We start from the raw sequence: 26702 nt of genomic DNA on the forward strand, positions 1-26702 counted from the left end.
CCATGGAAGGAAAAAGATAGAGATGAGGTAAGAGGCAAAAGAAATTATTACAGAGAAGAGAAACTGAGTATATTTATTTGACATAATTCTAGGAAGAGTGGTAATGTCCCCTATCGATGGCTAACATTTCATATTATTTATAAACATTCTTCTGATTGTTTTCAGACGATGTACCACCATATTTTGAAGCAGGAACTTGAAACTTGTCAGCAGAGGTAGCCCTGAGGACTAAAAGATTCCTTTTGCTGTCCCCATTCAGATGTGGTAGACGTATAAGTTTTTGAAAATCACCCTTTGCCTGAGCTCCATAGAATTTGTTAGAGGTTTGTTCCTCAAACCACTGAACGCTCCATGTGCACCAATCCTGTGGGGAAAAACCAGTATCTAATCATGTAATTAAAGACTAGCATAATGCATACACACAAGGGGGCCAAATTAAGGTTATATAGGCAACCTTAATTCTGGCATTTCCCAAGATTTGAGTGGTTGACTTTGCAACATTCATTATTGTTTGTTTGTTTTACTGTAACATCTAGAAGCCCTAGTCATAGACCAGGACCCCATTGTGCTAAGTGCTGTGCAAACACACAACAAAAAGACAGTACCTATGTCAATAAATATAAAGGGAAGGGTAAACACCTTTAAATCCCTCCGGGCCAGAGGAAAAACCCTTTCACCTGTTAAGGGTTAAGAAGCTAACCTCGCTGGCACCTGACCAAAATGACCAATGAGGAGACAAGATACTTTCAAAGCTGGAGGGGGGAGAAACAAAGGTTCTCTCTGTCTGTGTGTTGCTTTTGCCGGGACCAGAGCAGGAATGCAGGTCAGAACTCCTGTAAAGGGCTAATAAGCAATCTAGTTAGATATGCGTTAGATTCTGTTTTGTTTAAATGGCTGATAAAATAAGTTTTGCTGAATGGAATGTATATTCCTGTTTTTGTGTCTTTTTGTAACTTAAGGTTTTGCCTAGAGGGATTCTCTGTGTTTTGAATCTGATTACCCTATAAGGTATTTACCATCCTGATTTTACAGAGGTGATTCTTTTACTTTTTCTTCAATTAAAATTCTTCTTTTAAGAACCTGATTGCTTTTTCATTGTTCTTAAGATCCAAGGCTTTGGGTCTGTGTTCACCTACGCAAATTGGTGAGGATTTTTATCAAGCCTTCCCCAGGAAAGGGGGTGTAGGGTTTGGGAGGATTTTGGGGGCGGGAAAGACGTTTCCAAGCGGGCTCTTTCCCTGTTATATACCTGTTAGACACTTGGTGGTGGCAGCAATAAAGTCCAAGGGCAAAAGGTAAAATAGTTTGTACCGTGAGGAAGTTTTAACCTAAGCTGGTAAAAATAAGCTTCGGGGGTTTTTCATGCAGGTCCTCACATCTGTACCCTAGAGTTCAGAGTGGGGAAGGAACCTTGACAACCTGCTTTTTTTATGTGTAATAATAATTAGATTGCATAAAATGGACACACAAAAAGATGGAGGAATTGTTTCTTCAATGTACGATGTAGCGCCGAAGGAAAGAAAAGGTTGAGCAAAGGAGGAAGGACAGAAACAAGGGAAACATAATAAACTTTTACTGTATCCCTTGGCCTTTAAAGCCAGGTAAGCATGAGTCCAACTGTACAGAACTCAGAAGTCTAAAGCACCTCCAAAAATGAATTAAAATAGCATTTGCATATTTACATTTGAAAGCCATTTTCTTTGCCCTTCCAGGACTAGCAGCTAATCCTGGGCCCTACAGGAAGCTCCCCTTTTCCATGGTATAAAACCTCTCTTTTCTAGCCCAGCAGATCTGCAAGATATCTGATGAGTCATGACAGATCTTGAAAAGCTGCTGTGGACATAGGATCAAAGGGACTTCCTGGGTCATTGAGACCAGTCCCCGGCCATCGCAGGCAACCCCATCATATAATCCTGTTCATAAATTTATCAAGTTCCATCTTAAAACTAGGTAGATTGTTTTCCCCTATCCTCCCCACCACTTCTATAGGAAGGCTGTTCCAGAACCTCAGATAGTTATAGACTTGGGTCTGAATCTTGTCCATCCTGGGCCTCAGGAAAATGTAATAACTAGGGGAGATTCTACATTCTGGGATGAAAGGAGGAAATATTTCCCTAGCAGGTTGATTTTCTTTTTTAATATGGCAGCTGTGTGAAGCGACTGAGGGGAGTGCAATGTTAGAGAGGGCCTGGGAGATGGATAAATTGGCCTGTGATGCAGCCATAAGGATGTGATAAATTTCACATCCATCTGCTAAACTTATTTATTATATGCTTGCAGAACCCCATGCTTCATCACAGGGATATTATCACCTTATGTGCATATTCTATAAAATATGTAGTACAGACACAACAATACATATGTACATTCTCTTTATGTTTGTAATTTCATGTTTCCACATGTATCTAAAGAATATTAGAGGAATGCACAGGGGGAGGAGGGTCTGGGAGATGTAAGCTGCATTTAGTCTTAATCTGCCCTAGTACATATTACAAATAGAAAATATATATTTGCTCTTTTTTTTTAAAGCTTTGAGTTTCTGGGGTTCATAGAAGATTAGGGTTGGAAGAGACTTCAGGAGGTCATCTGGTCCACTCCCCTGCTCAAAGCAGGACCAACACCAACTAAATCATCCCAGCCAGGGCTTTGTCAAACCAGGCGTTAAAAACCTCTAAGGATGAAGATTCTACCACCTCCCTAGGTAACCCATTCCAGTGCTTCACCACCCTCCTAGTGAAATAGTTTTTCCTAATATCCAACCTAAACCTCCTCCACTCAACATTGTTCCTTGTTCTGTCATCTGCCACCACTGAGAACAGACTAGCCCCATTCTCTTTGGAACCCCCCTTCAGGTAGTTGAAGGCTACTATCACATCCCCCCTCACTCTTCTGCAGACTAAATAACCCCAGTTCCCTCAACCTCTCCTCATAAGTCATGTGCCCCAGCCCCCTAATCATTTTTGTTGCCCTCTGCTGGACTCTCTCCAATTTGTCCACATCCTTGCTGTAGTGGGGGGCCCAAAACTGGACACAATACTCCAGATGTGGCCTTACCAATGCCGAATAGAGGGGAATAATCACATCCCTCGATCTGCTGCCAATGCTCCTACTAATTCAGCCCAATATGCCGTTAGCCTTCTTTGTAACAAGGGCACACTGTTGACTCATATCCAGCTTCTCGTCCACTGTAATCCCCAGGTCCTTTTCTGCAGAACTGCTGCTTAACCAGTCGGTCCCCAGCCTGTAGCAGTGCATGGGAGTCTTCTGTCCTAAGTGCAGGACTCTGCACTTGTCCTTGTTGAACCTCATCAGATTTCTTTTAGCCCAATCCTCCAATTTGGCTAAGTCACGCTGGACCCTATCCCTACCCTCCAGCATATCTACCTCTCCCCCCAATTTAGTGTCATCCGTGAACTTGCTGAGGGTGCAATCCATCCCAATCATCCAGCTCATTAATGAAGATGTTGAACAAAATCAGACCCCTGGGGCACTCCACTTGATACTGGCTGCCAGCTAAACGTCTAGCCATTGAGCCCGACGATCTAGCCAGCTTTCTATCCACCTTATAGTCCATTCATCCAATCCATACTTTTTTAACTTGTTGGTAAGAATACTGTGGGAGACCATATCAAAAGCTTTGCTAAAGTCAAGATATATCCCATCCACCGCTTTCCCCATATCCACAGAGCCAATGTTGGCTTAAATGTTTGCAGAAACTGAATACAAAAGGGCACATCAAATTTCACTTTTGAATTTCAATAAATATTCAGACATCTTTCCACTCCTCATAAGCTCTTGTAATTCAGCCATCTAAAAGTCACACTTAATAAAACCTTCCAACCACACCGTGCCATCATGTATTCTGTAATGTGCAATCATGTGTGTTTTAGCCCTCTGTTCCTTCTTTCCCAGCCTTCCTTCTCTCCAGTTGAATTTTACAAAGGAGCAACTCAAACATAGTAATTTGTTTGGTTTTTTTGTTTTGGTGGGAGAGGGAGGGGGTAACACTTTGATTTACCGTTTTACATAATCTTCAACAATAGCAGGTTTTCAGAGACTTGGTACAGCCTGTACTCGGAGTAAACCTGAGTATGTGATCAGAAAGTGCTTAGATGGTAAGATAAGCATTTAATACTAATAGAGCAGAATTATCAAATAATACAATGGATGGTGTTTTTTCACTTCCGTTCCTTTTCTTATTAAAAATGTCCATTTGAGTATTTACCTGATGTACCTGAATCTTGGATCATGTCACTGTTTGTTTTGGTTGGACACGCTGACGCCTCTTTCTCATGGATGTGTGCTCTCTTTTTTCTTTTCTAAGATAGTAAAAGTAATCCAAAATATGAGATAGCAGAGGAATATATGTATTTGTTTCCCATCTGACAGAGAGAGGCCTTTCACAATGTACTAAGAAACAGACCACTGTTCTAGATTACAAGGGATATGTAATGTCCAGTCCTACTAATACATGAGAATGAGAAATCCTGTATATAATTAAAATGTCTTTTTTTGCTGAAACTCTTGCTGATCTAACAGATTAATTGGTAACTTGAATACTGTGCAAAGCATCTGACTAATTATTCCATTAGTAACACTCAAATTGTGTAAACTGTAGAAATGAAATAAGCTGTCAAAATTAGTCTCCAAAATTCTTTGGGTCAAGAATGAAGCCTGTAGATGGGCTGTTGCTAGCTGCACTGTACTTGTTCTATGAACAGGAAACTTCAGCCCCCGGGATTGTCAATCCAACTCCTATCATGGGCCCACATTGTGCTCCCTAGATCTGCACACAGATGGGATTCTTCGATTACAGTTATCCCCTCCTCCACAGGAAGGCTCAGTACCCCTAAAGCACTGATTCGAGAAATTAGTCCTGTTCAGGAAGCTATTTAAGCATGTGTTTAAGCAGGGATGGGCAAACTTTTTGGCCCGAGGGCCACATCTGGGTGGGGAAATTGCATGCAAGGCCATGAATGTAGGGCTGGGGCAGGAGGTTGGGGTGTAGGAGGGAGTGCAAGGTGCAGGAGGGTGTGGGGTGCAGGAGGGCGGTCAGGGCAGGGGGTTGGGTTCAGGAGGGGTGCAGCAGATGGCTCAAGGCAGGGGGTAGGGGTGCGGGGTTTGGCAGGGGGCTCAGGGCAGGGAGTTGGGGTGCAGGAGGGGCATGGGGTGTGGCAGGGGGCTCAGGGCAGGGGCTTGGTAGGGCAGGGAGTTGCGGTGCAGGAGGGGTGTCAGCTCTGGCCCGGTGCCGCTTACCTTGAGCGGCTCCGGGGTAGCAGCAGTGCACAGCGGGGCTCAGACAGACTCCTTGCCTGCCCTAGACTGCGCTGCACCACTCCGCTCTGTTCAGCTCCTGGAAGTGGCCGGCACCACGTCCCTGCGGCCCCTGGGGGTGAGGGGGACAGAGGGCTCCCCGCGCTGCCCTTGCCTGCGGGTACCTCCCCCAAAGCTCCATTGGCCGCGGTTCCCCATTCCCAGCCAATGGGAGCTGTGGGGGGTGGTGCCTGCAGGCGAGGGCAGCGCACGGAGCCCTCTGCCCCTCCCATCTCCCAGGGGCCACAGGGACATGGTACTGGCTGCTTCCGGGAGAGGTTTGGGGCCCGCGGCACAATGGGGGTGGAAATCCCGCAGGCCAGATCCAAAGCCCTGACGGGCTGCATTCGGTCCGTGGGCTGTAATTTGCCCAGCTCTGTGTTTAAGTCACATGGAAGTTGTTGCATTTGTCTTGACTTATTGACTAGGATAAAAGGTGCTAAAATCCATCCTTATTCAGCAAAGCTTTTAAGCACATGCTTAACTTTAAGCATGTGCTTACATTCCATTGGTTTTGGCTTGAGTAGGATTTAAAGACGTGGTGTTAGAATGAGTTAGCTAACACGTTTCAAAACTCTATCAAGGACACATAAATGTAGACTTTGACATGTGCTAGGTGGTCCAGTTAAAATCAATGCTCCCAAAACATTCCAATAACACACCTTTCAATCCTAGTCAAAGAGAAACCCAAATGAGATTTAAAGCATATGTTTAAAGTTCAGCACATGCTTCAGTGCTCTCCTGAATTGGGGCCAGAGGGAGATTCCTACCTCCAGGGTGTGTTCAACCAATTAAAGTTTGTCCTGATGTGATGTTGCTATTGTGCATTTTGTTCATTGAGGAATGCTCTCAGTACGCTCTCTATGCACCTGGATTCTGCACCATTACAATCAATGGGAGTTTTGCCATTGACTCCAATGGCAGCAGGAGCTTTGTATGGGGGCGGTTCTGTAAAGCACAGTTTGAAACTGATCTCTCTGTCGTCCCAAACACTCAAACTCCCCTGCTCACCTAGTTCAATTGATTACTCTTAATAAACACTGTGGTTTTTCTAACTCACCTCCAAATTTTTAAATATGACACCAAACACGCTACTTAGTATAAGTAATAGATGTATTGTCCAGTCAGGGCCTAATCAATGATGAAAAGAAAATTCATTCATATTTTATTTGAAAGTTTTTTTAAAACTTAGGAAAAATTAATTTTAGTCTAATTCTTTAAGATGGAAAAATATTAGTTGATTTTTTTTTTCAAATATGACACTCATTGAATTAATTACTTCACAAATATCATTTGACGAGCGCTATTCAGATGGAGGACAGATCTTATGTATAATAAAACTGTTTTCCTCCATCTCTGGAATGAACACTGGGGATCATTTAATACAAGTACACAGGCACTTCTAGTTTCCCTGTCAGAATATGATTTATATCAAACAGTTGTTGTGTTTTCATTCTGTCTGATTTATTGCTTTTCATATATACTTTCCATAAATACTGTATATTGTTTCATTTGAGAGCCCCAGCTTTTTTTCTTTGTATTGCAGCCTGTGTTTGAGTTTCATGTGTAACACTAATATCTTTCTGTCAACCCCTTCAGTTCCGCAGAATATGCTAATCTCTTCTCTGCCATTTCAAATACTCATTGTTTTCATTACATGTTTCAGGGGGACCATAAAATAATATGAAGTTCTTTAGGCCAACAGGGTTGTCAATTGATGTCAGGACAAATATGATTCTTTTTAAATATCACATTTGGTTTCTTTAAAAGCTATATCCAGTGAAGCTAGATAGTATAGTGTTTGACATCAGGCAAATGCCTGCAATGATGCTATTTACTCAAGGGTACTGAAGGAATTAGCTGAAGAAATCTCGGAGCCACTGGCAGTAATATTTATAAACTCACGGATGCCAGCAGCGGTCCCAGAAAACTGGAGAAGGTTTAATGTAGTGCCCATCTTTAAAAAGAGGAAAAAGGAGGAGCAAGGGAACTATAGACCTGGGAAGCTACTAGAACAATGTATAAAACATTCAATTTGTGACTACCTGGAGGATGAAGGGATCATCACTAGCAGCCAGCATGGATTTGCCAAGAACAAATCATGTCAAACTAGCTTGATTTCCTTCTTTGACAGGGTAACAGATTTGGTAGTTGGGGGACTGTGGTGTACATAATATACCTGGACTTCAGCAAGGCTTTTGACACAGTCCCACAAGACATTCTGATAAGTAAGTTGGAGAAATGAGGGCTCAACAGAACTGCCATTAAATGGATACATAATTGGTTAAACAACTGCAAACAAAGAGTAACTATTAATGGAATGATGTTGGATTGGAGGGTGGTATCAAGTGTGGTTTCACAGGGATCTGTTCTAGGTCTGGTGTTCTTTAGCATCTTTATTAATGACCTGAATGTAGGTATAGAAAGCACACTGTTCAAGTATCCAAATGACACAAAGCTGGAAGGAGGGGGGTGCTAATGTTTTGGAGGATAGAGCTAAAATTCAGAGGGATCTTGATAAATTGGAGAACTGCGATATAAACAACAAAATGAAATTCAACAAAGATAAATGTAAAGTGCTACGCTTCAGGAAGAAAAACCAGATGCACAAATACAAAATGAACGGGGGAAAACTGGCTTGGCAGTAGCACCACTAAGAAGGATCTGGGAGTTGTGGTGGATCACGACCTCAAAATGAGTTGGTAATGCGATGCTGTTGCAAAAAAAGCAAATGCAATTTTAGGTTGCATTAACAGAGGCATAGCATGCAAGTCACGGGAGGTGATGGTATCACTCTACTTGGCGCTGGTTAGGCCTCAGCTGGAGTACTGTATCCAGTTTTGGTCAACAATTTATAGAAAGGATGCACAGAAACTGGAAAGGGTCCAAAGGTGAGTGACAAAGATAATCAAAGGGATGGAATGCAAGCCATATGAGCAAAGGCTGAAGGAACTGGATATATTTAGTTTGGAAAAAAGGCGATTAAGGGGGGATATGATGGCAGTCTTCAAATATTTGAAAGGCAGCCATAAAAAAAGATGGAGAAAAGTTCTCTTTTGCTACAGAGGGCAGGACAAGAGGCAAGGGGTTCAAACTTCAGCATAGCAAATTTAGATTAAATCCCAGGAAAAACTTCCCGATGTAAGACCAGTAGGACAATGGAACAGACTGCCTCAGGAGGTTGTGGAAGTTTCTTCACTGGAGGTTTTCAAAAGGAGGCTGGATAGCCATCTGTCTTGGATGATTTAGACACAACAAATCCTGCATCTTGGCAGAAGGTTAAATTAGATGACCCTTGTGGTCCCTTCTATCCCTATGATTCTATGATAATACACCTTAGCTGGAGTGTAGTTGTCACTCTTCAAATCTTGGCAATTATTTAGATAATGCCTTTCACAACAAAGAGTCCCATCCTGCATTTGGATCAGTGAGGGTATTAGTATTTATTATTTGTATTAGTCTCAGTATTAGTAACCCTCAGTATTAGTATTTACTATTTATATTAGCATGGTGCCTAGGAGCCCCAGTCATGGACCAGGGCTCCACTGTGTGAGGCAATGTACAAACACAGAACAAAAAGAGGGTCCCTGCCCCAGAGAGCTTACAACCTCAGTAGATCCATGGGGCTCCGAAAACACACAGGTCTGCTCATACTGATCCAATTGCAGGATCGGGGCCTAACCATACCTCAATATATAGAGGATACTGGGAGTGAAATTCTGGCTCTATTGAAGTGAATGGCAAAACTCTCATTGACTTCATTTTATCCTAGGTATTTCCTTACATGGACAGATAAGATTAGTAACCTTAGATAGATAGATTAGAAAAGACCAGCAGGTCCTTAAGGTGATTCCAAAATCTTAAATATAGTTATTTTTAATTTCTTAGTTGGTTTTACTGCTTCCTTCTGTGGTATTTCCCCGTCCCTCAATATTTTGATTAAAAAAAAAGAATAAAACCACTAACTTGGCTAGCAGCAGTTTCTTTATAAGCAAGGTAAACAGACGAGTATTGCACTAGGATGGAGCTGAGGCTTTAGAAAGAGTATTTAGCAGGCTTCTTAAGTTAAATGAAGTATAAGATTTTTATTGGTTTGTGGGCTCAAAGTGCCTGTGGCAATTCTCCCTGCTCTGAACTAAGACAAACAGAAAAAAGTTCCCTTTGATAAATAACCTTTCCATATTAAATGCACATCAATCTGACATAAACAATTAGCTGTCAGGTGCTTGGTTTTGCAAGCAGAGGCCAATTTTCAGATTAGTGCTAATTGCAGGGCGGGCTGACACATCAACTCAGAGACCCAATAGCTAGCAGCACTGCGAGGAGTGGACTTCAATAGTGGGAGCAAGGGAGGGCTGAGGCTGCCTGTCTCCAGATTGCTGGCAGTTTGACTGTAGACTAAAGTAATGGAGCTGGCAGGGTGGAATCAATTACTGGCCAATGAAGATTTTCCCACAGGTCGAGGCTTGGGAAAAAAAGGACGTTCCTGCTGCCTAGACAGCTGGCAGAGACTGTCCACTGGGAGAGAAGCCTGTGGAATGAGAAAAAGAGGGACAGTTCTCTGTGATAAACTGGTGACAGACTATAAATTATGAAAAGGGGATTTGGCAGAGGATTTAGAGCTTGCTAGCCCTGCTTCTTCCTTCCTCCCCCCCTGCACCTCCTCTCAGATTTTTATGCCAGCCATGTTCACTGAGTTATTTGATTATCTTAGTTAGAAAATAACAATGTGTTAAGAGAAAAGGTTATCATATATTTTTGCTAAACAGGGTGTGTCATGTATTTTGAAAGGCTTTAATGCAACACTTTCTCATACAAATCAACATTTGGTTTGAGTAACTAAGTCTTACTAATTATGCTGTATGTTGCATCCCTGTAGCTGCTGGGAGACCATTTGGTTTCTCTGGTGTTGTTTCAAAGGCCACAATACATTTTGACCTCTTGATCTGTTTGGAATTTTTATTCCTACTCTTCTATAGTAATTCATTTGAGCTCTGAGGAAAAATACAACAGCTTTAGCTCAACACCTATCTCTTGGGCCTCACCTTAATCGTGGCAACAAAGTGGAACACCAGCTGCCTTTAAAACCACTGATCTTTGTTGTCAAAAAGGAATTGTCCAGTGTATTTGTATCTGAGGAGGCAGGGGAAATCTCTTCTGGTTTTGATCTTTCATGAAATATTGTATGTAAATTCAAATCCAACAGTATAATTGCCCACAGCAACAATTCTCTCTGAAAGCTCAGCAGCCTGTGTTTAACTACCCTGTCCAATTTTTATCCCAGACACGACTTGTGTAAAAGTCATTACATGTTTTAGGCAACAATATTTGAATGAATAAGCATATCTTACCTATTACTTCTTAAACGTAGGTTTAATTATATGTCAAAACAAAATTTTTGTTAGTACTCATTCTGTTTAATTGTAATCAGGGGTGCTGGAAGTAGGGGTCCTGGGGGTGTGGCAGCACCCCATGGCTTGAAGTGGTTTCCAGCATATACAGAGTTTACAGTTTTGTTCAATGGCTTTCAGCACCCCAACTATACAGATTGTTCCAATGCCACTGATTGTCCTAATGAATAAAAACATGACACCAAGATTCAATTAATCATTTCTACCTGTGTTTTGAATTGGGGAGGTTTTTGTAATTAGGAAAGGAAGAGGAGGAGAGTCTGAATGCCTATGTCATTTTGTTCCACCACATTTTATTCCTATTTTTATCATTAGAAATCTAAAATTAAGAATCTGTCAGCCAGATCCTCCTTTGTGGTGGTGTTGTTGCACTGTTGATAATCTTCAGTAACTCCACTGTCTCCGGTAGGACTTCATTGAAAACAACAGAGTTATTTTGGATTTACATCACTGAAATCATTGACTGTTTCCTCACAGGCAAACTTAGGACCCCTAATTCTCCACATGTTTAGCTCCATCATTGCTACCACTGAATTATACATAGGATGTTTGCTAATGCTGACTAGTCTAATTTGGTGATCTATCTCAGTCCTACATGCACCAAAAAAAAAAAAGCCCTCCCACTGAAATATTTATACAGTTATTTAACATTTGTATATGATGCCTTAGGTGTGCAAGTCTCTTTATATAAGAATGAAGACTGACCCATGTCTCAAGGAACTTTCAGCTTACTGTGTTACCAACCCCAGTGGTTCAAAAATAATGACTGAGGCCCCCAAAATCATGAGATGGACTTAAAGTTAAATTTAAAGAAAATAATAAATGTGGATTTTTATTTTCCTTATATTTTCTGAGCTTTTGGGATACATCAGTTCACATTTCCAGGCTTTTCTCCACAATCATGAGGGCTAGAAATGTACTTTTTGTTAATGGAAGCTGAGATTCTCACATAATAACTTGCACACAAGGGATATGGCTCTTAAAAACACAAGCACCCATTATTTTGGGCTCACAAAATTATCACAAGCACTGGCAACGCTGAGTTTAAGTTAGCTATGAAATGATCTGTGGAAGCTTTTCCCAAAATAATCCTCTGAGGTTCAACTCATGTTGGTTCCACATTTCAAAAAACATTTTGAAAAGTATGAGTGTTAGGGCTGATCTCCACTACGGGGAGATCAATGCTGCTGCAATTGATGCAACAGGGATTGATTTAGCAGGCCTAGTGAAGACAGATGAGATCGCTTTGTTGGTTTGAATTAGATGTCCTATGAGGGCAGCTTTCCCAATGCACTGATGTTCGAACTCCAGTAGTGTGCCCAGTTCTATCTGATGACTGGCAGATGGTCCCTTGCCAATTCTCAGAGCACAGCATCCATGTTACACAAAAACAAAGCCCCCTCCACCATGCGAACTTGGTGTCAGTCTGCCCACGGAGGCCAAGGACTCAATAGACTGAATTGCCTTCTCATCAGCCAGAGCTTATGGATTTTCTGAGTCTGTTTAGGTGCTAGTGGGGAAAACCCACTAGACTATAAGGAACTTTCCTCTGATTCCTCAGCCCCCTACCTTCTCAGAAAGGGCAACCAATCCACCCGCTGAGGGACAGGCTGACTCCACAGTCTCTCCTCCTTCTGCTTCTGCGACAGGGCTGGAATCTTGCCTGTGCTTCAGCTAGTTGGGGAGCAGCTGCTCCTGATAGCTGTGCAGAACCTGCACTCTCTCTGCACAGCCCCACGGCCCACACCTGGGGAAGCAATAAAGAGTCACCAGGACCCATGCCTCCGTTGGAGTGTGGGGGCTGTGTGTGAAGAGAGCCCTCATGAGCTGCTACTCCCAAACGTTTGAAAGGAGGGGGACTAAAATGAAATGTTTATGGGGGCGATGAAGGGAAATGAAGAGGGGGTTAAGAATGAAAACTTGGGGATGGAGAATGAAGGACTGGTCTGGGGGAGAAGACAGGGAAGTGTTGCTGCTGGCAGCGACTGGAATGCTAAGGTCTCACTTGGTCCTTCCCCCTCGCTCCATCCCCCAACCTTGCTCCGCCTTTTCCTTCCTCCATCTATGGCTCTGTCAATACCCACACACAACTGTATGCAAATATATTTAAATGTATGTAAATTGGGTGCACTTATTTAGATTTATTCAGTTTGTTCAATTCACTGTTGTTTTCTTTGAGGGTCCTGGCAGATATGGACCCCTGGTACCTTCTCACCTAAACTACTTTCTCATTTGAGCCTCTGGGTCAGATATGAGACATATTGGTGGGACTGCTTTTAGGAAGCTTGCTATGGGCCATGCCTAGTCTCTGGATAAAGCGTAGGACTTCAGTCTCTAGGGATGTGGCTCTAGCACCCTTCACCAGATTACATTTATCTGGCTACAGACTCAGGCAGACAACGCTGCGTTGGCTTGCATCCAAGTTACATTTCTTTAAAAGAGAATTAAAATGAAAGCATGGATTCAAGAGCCCAAGATAACGCCCCCAACGGGAAAGAGCTGCCTTGCCAAGCTGCTACAAGCACAGCCCAGTTTGATCCCTACCTGTAGCATGCTGGTACATTAACAGAGGGATAGTGCAAGGATGAGAAAGCTTCCTTAAAGCAGACTGACAACAGACCCAACTCTGCAAGGTGCAGAGTTTTTGTGAGTTTAGGGCAACCAGTACTGTACAGTAGCGGGCCTTAAAGAAAGGGAAATGGTAGAGTGAGAGGGCAGGAAGGAAGGCCAAAAAGGAGAGCATTTTTAATCAGCACCTGTGGCTCTAAGGCCACCATTTACCTCACTTTCCATGCACCTATGGGGAAGCATGGGGCGTGGCAGTTTACATGGAAAAGTGAATTAGGACACTGCAAGCTTGTTGTTGATGTGTGAAGTATCCATAGCATATTGTTTTTCAATGCTGATCGCTAGTAAGTAGCAGTAATATGCAAAGCACTCTCTCTTTTGGGTTATTTTATTTTTCTGCCTTTGTGGCAAACCTGGCCTCAAAATAACATAATGTTAGACTCATTTCTTAAAAATCAGAGGCTTGCCTGACCCTACTGACAGGTCTGAAGTCTGAACAATTTGTTCGCCAAGAGAGGCAGATTTGGCAGCACTCCTTGTAAACTGCAGCCGCAGGAGGCCCCAGTTTCAATTGAAATTGTTTCCTCTGGTTAGACTTTTTTTGGCGGGGTGCCCCCCGGGATGAGAATTCGCAGTGTTTGTTTTGGGGTGAGGCTGATGGATAGGAACAATGGAGTATGTGTGTGTCTGTGAGGGAGGAGGCACTGACACTGCCCACAGGGGACTCTGACAAGCTAACGCCAACAGTTTGCCGGGGCAATATCTTCATAAACCGAGGGCTTGTTTTATCAGAAAATAAAGGCCAGTAAATTGGAAGCATGGTACACACACGTATCAACCTGGCAGCAAGCTTTTTTGCCTCAGTGGGCCAAAATTATCCCCCACAGAATTCCATGATGGATGAATTTAGCCCTGTAAATCACTCTTCAGCTTCCCGCCACAGCCCACCCAGTGTCTGTGAGGGTTGAGGAACTGACATAGTTTAATTAGGTGACGCCGTAGCTACTGAGCCGTGGGGTGAAATAGAAGGGAACAAAAAAACGGCTCTGATTTGTACCTCAAGTATGGGCTGGACTTACAATGATTTGTCATTTAGACCTTGTGTTGTACAAAGCTTCCTCTGCTTTTGCTGCCTATCTTATCACTTGTGACCATTGCCTGGGAAGGAATCTCTGTGGCAATTGATTTTCTTCCTGTGTTTGACTGTTTGTTTGTTTCCTTGCTAAGTGTACAGGCGATTCATCTTCCTCATAGAACAACAGAATAGGAACAGGGGCTCTTTAATTGTTGTGAATTTGTGTAAAGGGCAGGACAATGGGTATGGTATAAATCAAACCATAGGCTGATGACTTCAGGGGGCGTTCTGAGTCTGAAAATTAGGACATTCTGTCCTGACAGCTTTTATAATGTAGCTCTGCATTGCCAGCATGTATATCCAAGGCACACTGAAAGGTGAATAGATGGGACAACATAAAATAAATGGAATTTAGTATAAAAATAAACAACACAGGATGACTATACGGATGGTGTTGTTACTTTTCATATATAATTCAATGAAAACCCTCCAAGAAACCCGTGGGGCTTGCTGCAGAATTAGGTCTGGCTTGCAATGGAGTGCACAAGGCTGTAAGGATACCTAGCTTCCTTTGTAGCCTGCTTTTCAATTCTCAGACGAAAGGGGCTATCCACATGTAAAGCACTGTATGTGTCCAAAGAGTTATCAGCCTTATCCAGTCACAAGAGCCAGCTACCACTTAGGTCTGTGCTGCAAACCCCACCAGAATAGTAAATTGCAAATCTGATAGCATCCAGATATCCAGTCAGAACAGGTATCCTTTGGGGAGTTCTCCATTTCTCCAGCCTCATTCTTAGTGATAAAAGAGTAAGAAAAAATGTGAGAAAGTCAGAAATACAGTAACAAGAGCTGAAGTAGATATCGACGGCCCTTTCCCACTTCTTGTACCCCACAGCATGGTGCCCCTTAAGGAGATGGAAGAGGAAGTGATTTCAGTGTAAAGTTAGCAGAAAGACTGAAAAAAATCTCACATTGCTGCTGTTTTTCTTCACTTTTTAAGAATCCTCTAATCTACCCTGCACCCCCCTTATGACCACTCTAGAAGCAGCACTGGCATGGGTTTAGTGAACACATGCTCTATGTCTTAGCAAATAGGGTCCCTCAAGGGGGAATGTAGCAACAATACAGTGGCTTAAAGGATATCCCCACCCAAGGACATGAATTAATTCCAGTCTTTAAATGTGAAGGAAACAACTGAAAGTTTTGAATCTTAAGTAAAAGATTCTGAGACTGAGAAACTGTATGAATTAACTGTGAGCATCCTGAACAGATCAGTTTAAATGCTGGCACAATGCACATCCCCGAAAAGGGGTTACCCTCTGTATCCCTTGGGATATATTTTTTTAAAAAATCTTCACTGTTACTAACACCAATTCCGCTCCACTCGTATAGACTGGGTATTGGCTGCTGCTAGCATTTTTAAAACCATGTTGATTAGACCTGCTCCGACCAACATGCATTCATTCGGGTGTTAAAAAATGCCAATGGCCAATATACATTGGGACTCCCAACATTGCTAAGCACCGTGGAGCTGAAATGGTGTTTGCAGCGTGGGAAATTTTTGGAAGTTTTGCTAGCATAGACAGAGCCTACGTATGACAATAAAAAACCTGATTTCTGACATGCAGAGGCTTTCTGTACACAGAGCCAACGTGTGAGGGATTCAAAATGACTTACTCCAACCCCCGATGACTCATAAGAAAATAAAGAATTTCTGGACATGGAAAAGCCATTTGTCCCATTGTTGTTTTACACTGAAAGCTCTTTAGGAAAGGGAAATTGTCTTCATCTCTTTCAATCTACGTCTCTATATGGCTGCCCATCACCATGGTATCTGAGCACCTTCCATTAGAGGTAGACACAAAAGCATCCTTCTCTCTCTCTCTCTGTCATGCTGGCTGGAACAAGCTTAAAGCTATTGCTTGGGTTTCTATTTTGTTAGTGTGATTTAGACAGTTGTCTGTAAAACACCATGCATACTAAATGATACCAATAATAAAAGCAATAATAATATAGTCTGTTTCCTCCTTTGTCCCCACTTCTCCTTCTTTGAAAGGAAAAACAAATCTTGTTGTCTCTGAAACTTCTCTATACCTTACTGGTCTTAACTGGCAAATTACTCCATATGTTTACTTCTGTGTAGTTCACAAAACCCACAGGCTATCTGCAAGTTAGGGTGGTGAATTTTATCCCTCTGTAAGCTCTCTGGGGAGCCCAACACACCGCTTGATTACTCAGACTTACTTGGGGTGGGGAATGAGTGGAGGTGCATTTTAAACCTCCTGTGAATCTATTTGAACAACTTTGTATTGTTGGTAGAAAATGTTCATTGCAGCCCCACATTCAATATTTACTTTTGCTCCTCCAATTAGGGGGGCTGGAATTAGGGGTCCTGAAGCACCCCCTGGCTTGAAGTGGGTTCCATCCTGTACAGGATTTACAGTTTTGTTCAATAGCTCTCAGCATCCCCCCTATAAAAATTGTTCCAAAGCCACGGCCTCCAATTATCTTTTTAAATCATCTGCTGCTTATTTGTATAACTCTCCCCCTAGTCCTCCTTACCAGCTTATTTATATTTTAAATGCCTTCTGCTTATTGCTCATTCTGATCTTTTACTTCCTTACTTCACAACATTAACAGCTGTTGCCCTTGTCCCTGTTTCCACTTTACTGGAAGGAATTTCAGTGCTCCTTTATTGTCTCTTACATGTTTCCTACAGTTGGACCATACATTTCTCTATACACTGTAGATTCCAATCAGAATTTGTCATAGTGTCTCACAAATTCTTCAGAATCAACTTTTCTATGTATTAAAAAACAAACAAACAAACAAAAACTTCTTTGAGTATTTCAGCTCATGAATGTTTCTGTCCTAAGGATTCTGGGTCTCCAGATTCATTTACACTCCCTGAATTCCAACCTTATTTATCATAGTTGACTTCTTGGTTAAAATTAGGTCCAGAATAGTTTCTGACCATGTGGATTGTTTAATAACCTTCCTGAGGTAGACTGGCATCTTGTAACCTGCCTTGAGTAAGGGGCAGCGCCCACAAGCAGTCCAGGGCCCAAATTTTTTTACTCAGAGTTACTATTTGGTCCTTACTTCCCCTTGATTCATGGGGGAAATAAATTGTGCCAGCCCTTTCATTCGTGCAGCTTACATTGCCCTCCATGCTGGCTCAGCTGTGTTGGGTGGCATGTTGTGGGGGACAGAACCAAAGCTACTCTTCCCCTCCCCCATGTGAGTAGCTTGTGACAGGGAATAAAGAGGGATCTGATGCCCCATAACCCCTCCTTCTCCACAAACACAGAGGCCAGCTCACAAATTAGCCCCATAAAGAAGTCATCTTGCATTACCTCCATAAATGGGTTTTCCTCTTCGGTTTGTATGTGGTTATCTCTAACAGTACCAGAGCAACTAAATGTTTCTATAAATAAAACTTCAGCATACCATCCTGTTATGCGTAAAAACATCTCCTAATCTTCTTGGATATCCATATAACATCATCCAAGACCCAACCAGTTGCCTTTCTTGACTATAATGTTTTCCTAATCACTAGTCTGTGTTGGGTCAGCCAAAGTATTTGCTGTGTACTATTTCTCCCTATAAAGTCAATATCATCCCTAACAAAATCCTATTGCTCCTCTTTCTGCTTTTGCCTCTCTTGTCAAAAGACTCTGGTTCCTGATATTTTAAGTTCTCTGATTATTTTCATACTTTGTCCATTTATTTCCATAGTGTAGATATTCTTAAAACGTGTATGGTAATGCCAGTTCAACATTTATTTTGTGTATTCACTTAGCATTTCTAGAAAAGGATTTTGTCTGACTTAACTCTCAGTTGCTGTATGTTTCCATTCTCTTCCATCTTTTATGAGTAATCTACAATGCTAGCCAGGTTCTTTTTCTATATTAGCAGTAGTATGTTCTCACTTTTACTTCAAAACAGTCCCAGGTGGAAGCTATGTGGATTGGAAAGGGTCTCCCATCGAGATAGCGTGGGATAAAGAGACCGCTTTAAGTCAATGTAAGCTACATCGACTTAGGTTACATAACTTACATAACTTAACTAGCATAACTTACATCGATTTAGAGCGCTATTGTAGACTAGGCCTCAGTAGGACAGCAAGGGAAGACTACTGTATCCATTTGCAATGGCAGGGACCTATTACTTAAGAAGAATGTAGGTATCCAATTCTGAATATGATCAAGGCACCAGGATTGACATTGCTGCCCTTGCAAAAACTGCTGTGAGATCTTCGATGACCAGACGAGGTGATTTCAGTGATTTTATGCATCAACCAAAAGACAACTGTGTGGTGACCCCTAGCACTGTACCTGGGTATCACTTCCTACAGCACCTATGTGCTCTGTGAAAATCCCAATCTACAATGTGAACTAGCTATCTTGGTTCAGAGAGCTGAAGAGATCACCTTTCACTGTGATGTGACTTGCAGGCCTTCTTTTTCAATCAGCTTTGACCAGTTCTCACTTGGTTTTAGACTTATGCCTCTATATGAAAATCAACTAAAACAGCGGTTCTCAAACTTTGGGTCAGGACCCTAAAGTGGGTCACCCCCATTTTAATGGGATTGCCAGGGACAGCGTTAGACTTGCTGGGGCTTAGGGCTGAAGCCAAAGCCTGAGCGCTGCTGCCCTGGGCTGAAGCCAAAGTCCGAGGGCTTCAGCCCGGGCTGGTGGGGCTTGGGCTTCAGTTCTTCCCCCCTCACCCCTCCAGGGTAATGTAGTAATTTTTGTTGTCAAAAAGGGGTTGCGGTACAATGAAGTTTGAGAACCGAGCTTAATATAACCTTTGATCTTAACTGAATTTACGATTACCTTTGTGAGGTCTTTGAGTAGATGGGCTTCACCTGCTTCCATGGAAGTCAACATAAAAAAAATCTTACAGATTTCAATGGAAGTTGGATCAAACCCTACTTTTTTTTGTTTACAGTAATCTTAAATGCCAACAGCTCATTTACTCTCACATAGTTGTTTCCCAATATAGTTTAAAAGTAATATTCTTTAGTGAATAGTATGGGCTAAATTCCTTCCTGAAGGCAAAAGAGTTACACCAGAATTTGGAGCTTTGGCTTCTACAGGAGCTCACATATCACAGAAGAGCCTGATGCTTTGGGCTGAATAATGCCATTCCAAACGGACTTGGTGTGTTGCCAGAGGTCTCTTCAATTATTCTTTGAACTGTCTTTTCATCATCATCATCCTCTTCTCATTCCTGTGAGTCCAAAACCAACGAGTCATAACCTCTCAAACTCACTAATAATACAGAAAATAGTAATCTTTCTAATTCTACGCTCTGATTTCTTAGCTGCTGTCTACACCAGCCAAAGAAATAGGGTTAGTGCCTATCTAGAATACTGCGGTTAAATGCTGTTCTTGTGCTCAGGATATTGGCATGGTTTCTCTGTACAATGTGCACAGTCGTAAGGCCACAACTATGCTCTTGTCTAAACTATAAAAAACAACTGGCCAGGGGACTAGATTATGGTTGTTTTCCCTAAAGGCTGCAGCACTGTTCAGGGATATGATTAAGGTCCTAGCTACACTTCAGAGATGAAACTGTATTTTAACCTTATCAAGGGAAACCTTCTTCACCAACTTGATTGTTTTCAGTGTAGATGGGCCCTAATTCACAACACTCATACAAAGAAGGGTTCCTGACTTCCACATCACAGACTTGATTCAGATATAAAGCTCTACCTCTCACCCATTGAAATCAGTGGCAGTCTTCCCATAGACTTCAATGGATGTTGGCTCCGACCGCTAATGCATTGCACTGGATTTTTCATACTAACCAAAGTGGGAGCTGAAGCCCGTTCTGACTTTATTTTAGAACTTTTATTTTTCTAAAATTAAATATATTTTTTTCAGTGACTAGGGAAAAATCTGGCCAAAAGTTGGCTTGGGGACCACCTTATGAGGACTGGGGGTGATAAGAGTGCTCGTTCTTGTTTTCTTCTTTTGCAAAGCCCTCTGGGTAATTGAAGACATGGCTCTTTTTGGCTTTTGGTCAGCATCTCCTTTTTTGCTCCCATCTCTCAACGATGTTGGCAAAGGTTTGCAGTTCTGTTCAGTCATATTCTTCTTAAAGCGCCCTGGATAGCCAAATAAGGGCATGAGACTGCAGCCTTTACTCACGCGAGTAGTCCCTTTGAAGTGAATTCAAAGAGAATGGTCATGTAATGTCTGCAGATACGGCACAGTTAATCATGACCAATACCATTTCCATTGTTTAATGACTTAAACTTTATTTCTTATACGCAAATAGAAGGGGTTTTTTTTTACATTGTTGACACTGATCCTCTAGCTTAGCAAAGGGCACTTGTGGAACATTTTCTGAACCAATTTAGCATCTGCCCAGGGCAGCCATTGCACGTTTCTCATTATTAGGGAAGAAATAAAAGCCATTCACTAATCCCCAGACCACTTTGTTCCCCTATGGTCTTCAAAGAGTAGGGCCCCTAAATGGTGATTAAAGGCTCTGGAGATGATTCTCAATGAATTTTCCCTTTTCTCCCAGTATCAGAGAGAGAGAGAGACTCAAATTGTCAAGCTGGGTAATGGTTTTTTTGAATTAATGCCATGGGACTTTAAGAAAAATCAAAAAAGAAAATAAGGAAGATGATTATATTGGGCTTTTAACTGTTTTTTATAGGCCTCTCATGTTGCCTTTCAGTAAAAACAACTCTCTCTGCGTAGTCTGTGGATTGAAGACAGTAGTGGTGAGTCGGAGGCCAAGCAGTGGTTGTTGCAGTTACGAGTTTGTCTAAGTTGTGTTTAGCCCTGCGCTGATGTGCAAGGATGGAAGAGAGTGAAAGGAGCTTTCCTTTACCTCTTGTGTCCTTATGCACTTGGCCCTAGCGTTTCTGGTGCACAAAGACCAGGGCTCTCCAACACAGACAGTGGTGCTAACCACTCCATAGGGACAGGAGAAGGGCAGGGTAGTGAGGTCGAAGACTCACCGGCACAGCACCTCCTGCTGGTCATCTTGGGAATTAGCTCTTTTCCAGCCTCGGAGTGCCCTCTGCTGGCCGGTGGCTCGCCTGCCTCAGGCCCCGTGTCCCTCCTGGACTCTGGTGCCCCTTTACCTCGGGGTTCTGCCCCAGCAGTACCCCCACACTCTGGGTCTCCCCTCCCAGGGGAAGCCCCAACCCTCTAAGCCCACCTCGCCTCAGTGGCTACTGCCAGTTATCATCTAGCCACCGCTCACTGGGGCAGACTGCAGTCTGTCATGGCCACTCATCATTGGCAAGGGATTAGGACTGGCTGCCTTTGCCTATTCCCAGGCTGTATCTCTGCAGTCCCCAGTACCTTTGTAGGCCTTCACCAAGGCCTGCAGCCTGGGCGTTTGCCAAGCTGGAGCTCCCCAGCTCCCTTTGTCCTTCCCCAACACTGCTCTACTTCAGGTATCTTCCTCCCAGGCAGCTAGCCCTTGCCACTCCAGGGCTAGAGTGAGACTCCTCTCAGCTCCTGGCTCACAGCCCCTTTATAGGGCCAGCTGTGGTCTGATTGGGCTGGCCACACCTGTGGTCAGCTACTTTTACTCTTTTTCCCAGCCGCAGCCCTCTCCAGGGCTGCTTTCGACCCCCGTTGTGCGGGACTGGGGCAGCCGCCCCACTACACGCAGGACCAGGGCACTGTTCTCACTCCGCACTGACCAAGAGAGCTCCATCTGCAGGGAAGGTGCTCACACTGCACCCTGCCTTGAGAAGCTGCTGCCTGCACACTGATCCCCTCAGCGTCCACTCCCTTCTGCCCTGTGTAGCCATGTACATCTGTGCAAAACAGGTGCAAGACCACTGCTGGGGCAGTCACTTTGCACAGGTGTAAATGACTACACAAAGTGCACGGCAGAGGAGATGCAACCCCAAAATATGGACTCCACGAGTGGGGAAATCCATCTCCTTTTATTTCATGTTCTGCCGTTTCCTTTATGCCACGTCCGTTTCATCTCCTTCCTCTCCACTTCATCTTGCTAATAACCCAAACTCTATTAATACTTAGCTGAAGCCTGCGGAAGTAGGTAATTTTTTCTCCTCATAGGTTGGCTTGGTATCATTTCTTGTCCTCATCTGAGTAAGAAGAGATTTTTTTATCCAGAACTCTACTGCTAGAGTAGCCTGTAGAACAGGTGTGCGTGTGGGTGTTGTGTGCACATCACCAGAGGATGCTGAACAATATTTTGTTTCAGGGTTGGAGAACTTTCTTCTCTTACCTCTAACCCCCACTGCCCACAGCCAGAAAAGCAGAGGGATTCAGCACTAGTCCAGCATGACAACAAAGAAGTATAGAAATGAAATTTCACCTCTAACTGCTGACTTGAATGGATCAATGCACCAGAAAACCACTATGTCCAGACTCAGTCAGACATGTGAGGGAAAAGTAATTGACATTATTCTCCTTGTGATAATGCATCTCCAGCTCTGTTTTTCAAACTGATTTTGTTTTGGCCCTCATTTTAGGAGAATATTATGAAAAGCAAATTTTCAGTTGTCTTTAAAATGACACCTGTTGTTGAAGGTGATTTTCTGACCTCAGAAGAAGTCTAGTGACTTCATAGGTGTAATATATTTCAGATATAATGGGCCTGATTCTCCCCTGCTTTGCACTTTGTGCACTCATTTATACCTGTACCATGTGGATGTAAACAGGATCTAGCAAAATACTTGGTGCAATTTGATTGGCGCTGCTGGCTGCATGTTGGATGAGTTGCACTAGCAACCTCATCAACCCAGATTGCTTTATGCGAATGTACAGAAGGAAACATTACTTGCCCTGATATTACACCACTCTATCGATGATTACAGCTGTTTTAATGTGGGTCCTGCCAAAACTTCCATAGAGAAGATTGGTTTGTACCTTGTAAAAAGCACTGGCAGACCAACTAGCTTAAAGTTTCCCTTGAAATAATTTGTACTGGTGTAAATCTGGAGTAACTCCATTGAACTTGATGGAGTTACACCAGAGTAACTAAGAGCAGAATGTGGTTCCATATCTTTTTCTCTTTCCTGTAGTATTCATCTCACAGGGCAGGAGTAAAAACTGCCGTATAATTTGCAGAGAAGCAGGAAGTGAAAAGCAGAGTTCAAAGCTTATTCTGCCAAAAGAAAATTATTCTAACCTAGCCTCCTATGATTGGGTCTCATATGACACTTGCATCAAGAAATTCCAAGGACTGTTCGCTGTTGGGCAGTACTCACTACCCTTGGGTGCTGCTATTGTGATACTGATTTGCCATACTTGTTCGACTTATAGTTGCTGACCCAAATTTAGGACTTTTAAAAGGCTAAAGGTCAACTGGCAGCTTTGGGATATTTCAGAGGATGCGAGTTATTATGAGCTCATTGTAAACACCAGGCAGTGGCCGAATGGATGAGTTTAATTATAAGAAACAGCATAAAATTCAGGAGCTGATTCATTCTTCTTGGTGAAGTGCCCGGTGCCAGTCTTATTTTGTCCATATAAAATAAGCCCAGTTGAATCTATTTAAAAGGAGGCTAGAAGGAGTCATAAATCTTTATAGGAGTTGAAGATCCACAGAAAACTAGGCCTGATCTCTTTTACATCTGTTTCAGGTTCTCAGCCTTATCTGGTTCAGCTGCCTTCACTCTTTGTGGTTGCACACAAATACCATTAAACAAAAGTCCTTTTGCAGTTGCTGAGTGGCAGGTATAGGGTAACTATACTATGAGCACTGAGGACACAGAAGGAGGGAGGGCTGGGGGCGGGAGGTGGGGGAAGAGGCACTGCCAGAGTTATTGCTGCAGACAGCCCCCAAAGCCTGGCTGATTGACATTGTAAATCTATACAGAGGGGTTGTTTGAGGGGAGTCTGTCAGATTGACAGTGTAAATGTGTAACACACACAGCCTGTGAGAGAGGAGTCTGCCGGCGGGTGGGAGAGCGCTGGCTGAGTGTTGGTCACACGGAGATTGAATTACAGCTGAATTAGATCAGAGCTGTGGGAAACAGCACCTCCTAAACACACACACAGTCTCATAGGGAGCTGTTGAGGAGGAGGGGGAGATGGAGGCGGGCAGCTGCGGTGAAGTACTAAGGGCAGCTAACAGAAGCTAGCAGCTAACTTAATTACTGGAGATCTCTCCGCAACAGGCTTGCCAGCCTTTGGAGACTCCAGCGTTGGAGACTGAAAGGCTCCATGGTGCCAGCCCAAAGATGGGGCAGTTGGCATTTAATCCACACCCTTGTTTGGAAGGAGAACGATTGTGTATTTTAACAGAAGAGAAAAACCGTGATTACGGGCAGGCTGGGGAAGGCCTGGGTGCTGGAGCTGCTAGCTCTGCAGCTGGAGGGTCAGACTCCAAAGGGGATTTGGATGGCTTTAACTGATACCTTTTAAGATTTGAGGATTTATAGAGTTCCACTAACACCGCAGCAAAGAATCAGCCTCCTTGCATACGACTCGCCCTCCTAATCCTTTTGATTTTTCCATGTGCCCTGCTGGCATTTCGCAACTGTGCAGTATTAATGTCTTTGGGTTGCAGGCAGGGATGAGCTGCGGGGGGAGGGGTGAGACTTTAAAACAGAAACATTTTTTAAGCTCTGTCTGAAAGGGCAAAAAGTCAGATGGCTTCAGCGTGCACTCACTCAGCGGGGGTGATGGAGGCATTTCCAGGAGCCAGTGGAAAAGCATTTGTTTTCTTGGCTGGCACTGAAATGCCTGGTTGCAATGCACCAGACAAAGCCGGGCATTCTCTTGGGCAATCACACCTCGGCGCCTTAAAATGATCCCTTCTCTCCCTTTGTCAGTCAGCTGGAGAAAAAAATCACTGGGGTGGCTTACACTGAGCTGGGGAGGAAACAATGTCCTTTCTGCTCATTCTCCCTCCCTCCCCTTAATCTCCTGTGTTTGCACATGTCTTTGTGGGCCAGTTGAGCAGAGATGGGAAACTGACCCATAAAGAGTTGTACGTGGAATATCAGATTTTTATTATGCAAGCTACTTTAAGTACAATTCTCCTTTATTTGACCTTCCAGTATCTGTCACCTTGCATAATCGCTCTCTGCCTAATGCTAGCCACAACTATTGGCCAGTTGGTCTTTAATACTCTCCACCTTCACGCTAATTCTCATCAGTAAAATGCAAGCTAGCCAGAAAATCAGAGTGTCTCACTATAGACAGGGCTCCATGTGTGGTACCCACTGTGCAGTTTACCCCGGCTACAAAGTCAGGGGGCTCTGCCTGGGCTGCCCCATGATCCTGCCCTGGCAGAGCAGGTTGCAGGGCATGTCGGAGCAAGGTTATTTGCTGCCCTTTGTAGTAAAAAGCAAGGGTTGCCAGAGCCTCCAATGTTTGTTACAAAGCTGATCTGTGTCCGTAACACGCCATCCCGCCCTGCCGTAAAAATGTAGTGACCAGCAGCGGGGTGGCTAGAAGGAACTACTGAAGAGGTCAAAAAATGGTGGCTACTGAACTACAGAAGGTGCACTAATGAGCATATGGCAGAATGTGTGCAAGTGGCCATGCCATACGGAGATCAGAGCCAATGTTCCCCAAGTGCTCTGCAGGCTGAACTGGATCCTTCACACCCCCATCATTTGCAGGGTGACCCCTGTAGACTCAGACCCCCAGCAAAATATTTACATGTTGCTGCCCTGAGGTTTTTGCCAATAGCCAGCCAATGGTGCTCAGAGCAATATCAATTTAGTATCTTTTTTCCACATAACCCTTTGCCTGTAAAGCCAGCCACCCTTAGTATCATGAGGTCTAGACATTTTTCCAGGTTCGTGTATGTAAGCCCAGAGCTAAAAGGCTTAGGGAGGGAACTCTCTGCCTCCCCCTATAGGAGAAAAGAAAAAGTCTATCTGCTAGCAGGCTTCATTTACATAAAGTGTAATTTTGCTAACCTATAATTCCTTATAGTGTTGCATTATATGAAGTTTATGTTCAGATTTTATGGATGATAATAGTTTAACTATTTACAAAACTACCTTTACAAAAGGGCATGTGAATTGTGTGAGCTGTATGCTAGAGAAAATGATCCACCCTGAGCTGAAAAGTAGGGGACTTGGACTAGGAGCCCAAAATTCACATGCCCTTTTACAAATGCAGTTAAACTATTGTCATTCATAAAATAAGAACATAAACTCCAATTAAGGGGAGGCAAAGCAACCCAATCTAAGTATTCTAGCTTGGGGGCTTACATATAGAGCATACTTTAGCTTTGCCCTGATTTCTCCCACATTTCATCAGATCACTCCCTTTTTTGTACTTTTGCAGTGGCCTAATCCTGTCTTGGGAGACCCACCCCAAACTCTCAGTGAAGCCAATGGAATTCTTGGATGTGTATGCCAT

This window comes from Chelonia mydas, chromosome 2, assembly GCF_015237465.2.
Source record: "Chelonia mydas isolate rCheMyd1 chromosome 2, rCheMyd1.pri.v2, whole genome shotgun sequence".
Lineage (NCBI taxonomy): Eukaryota > Metazoa > Chordata > Testudines > Cheloniidae > Chelonia > Chelonia mydas.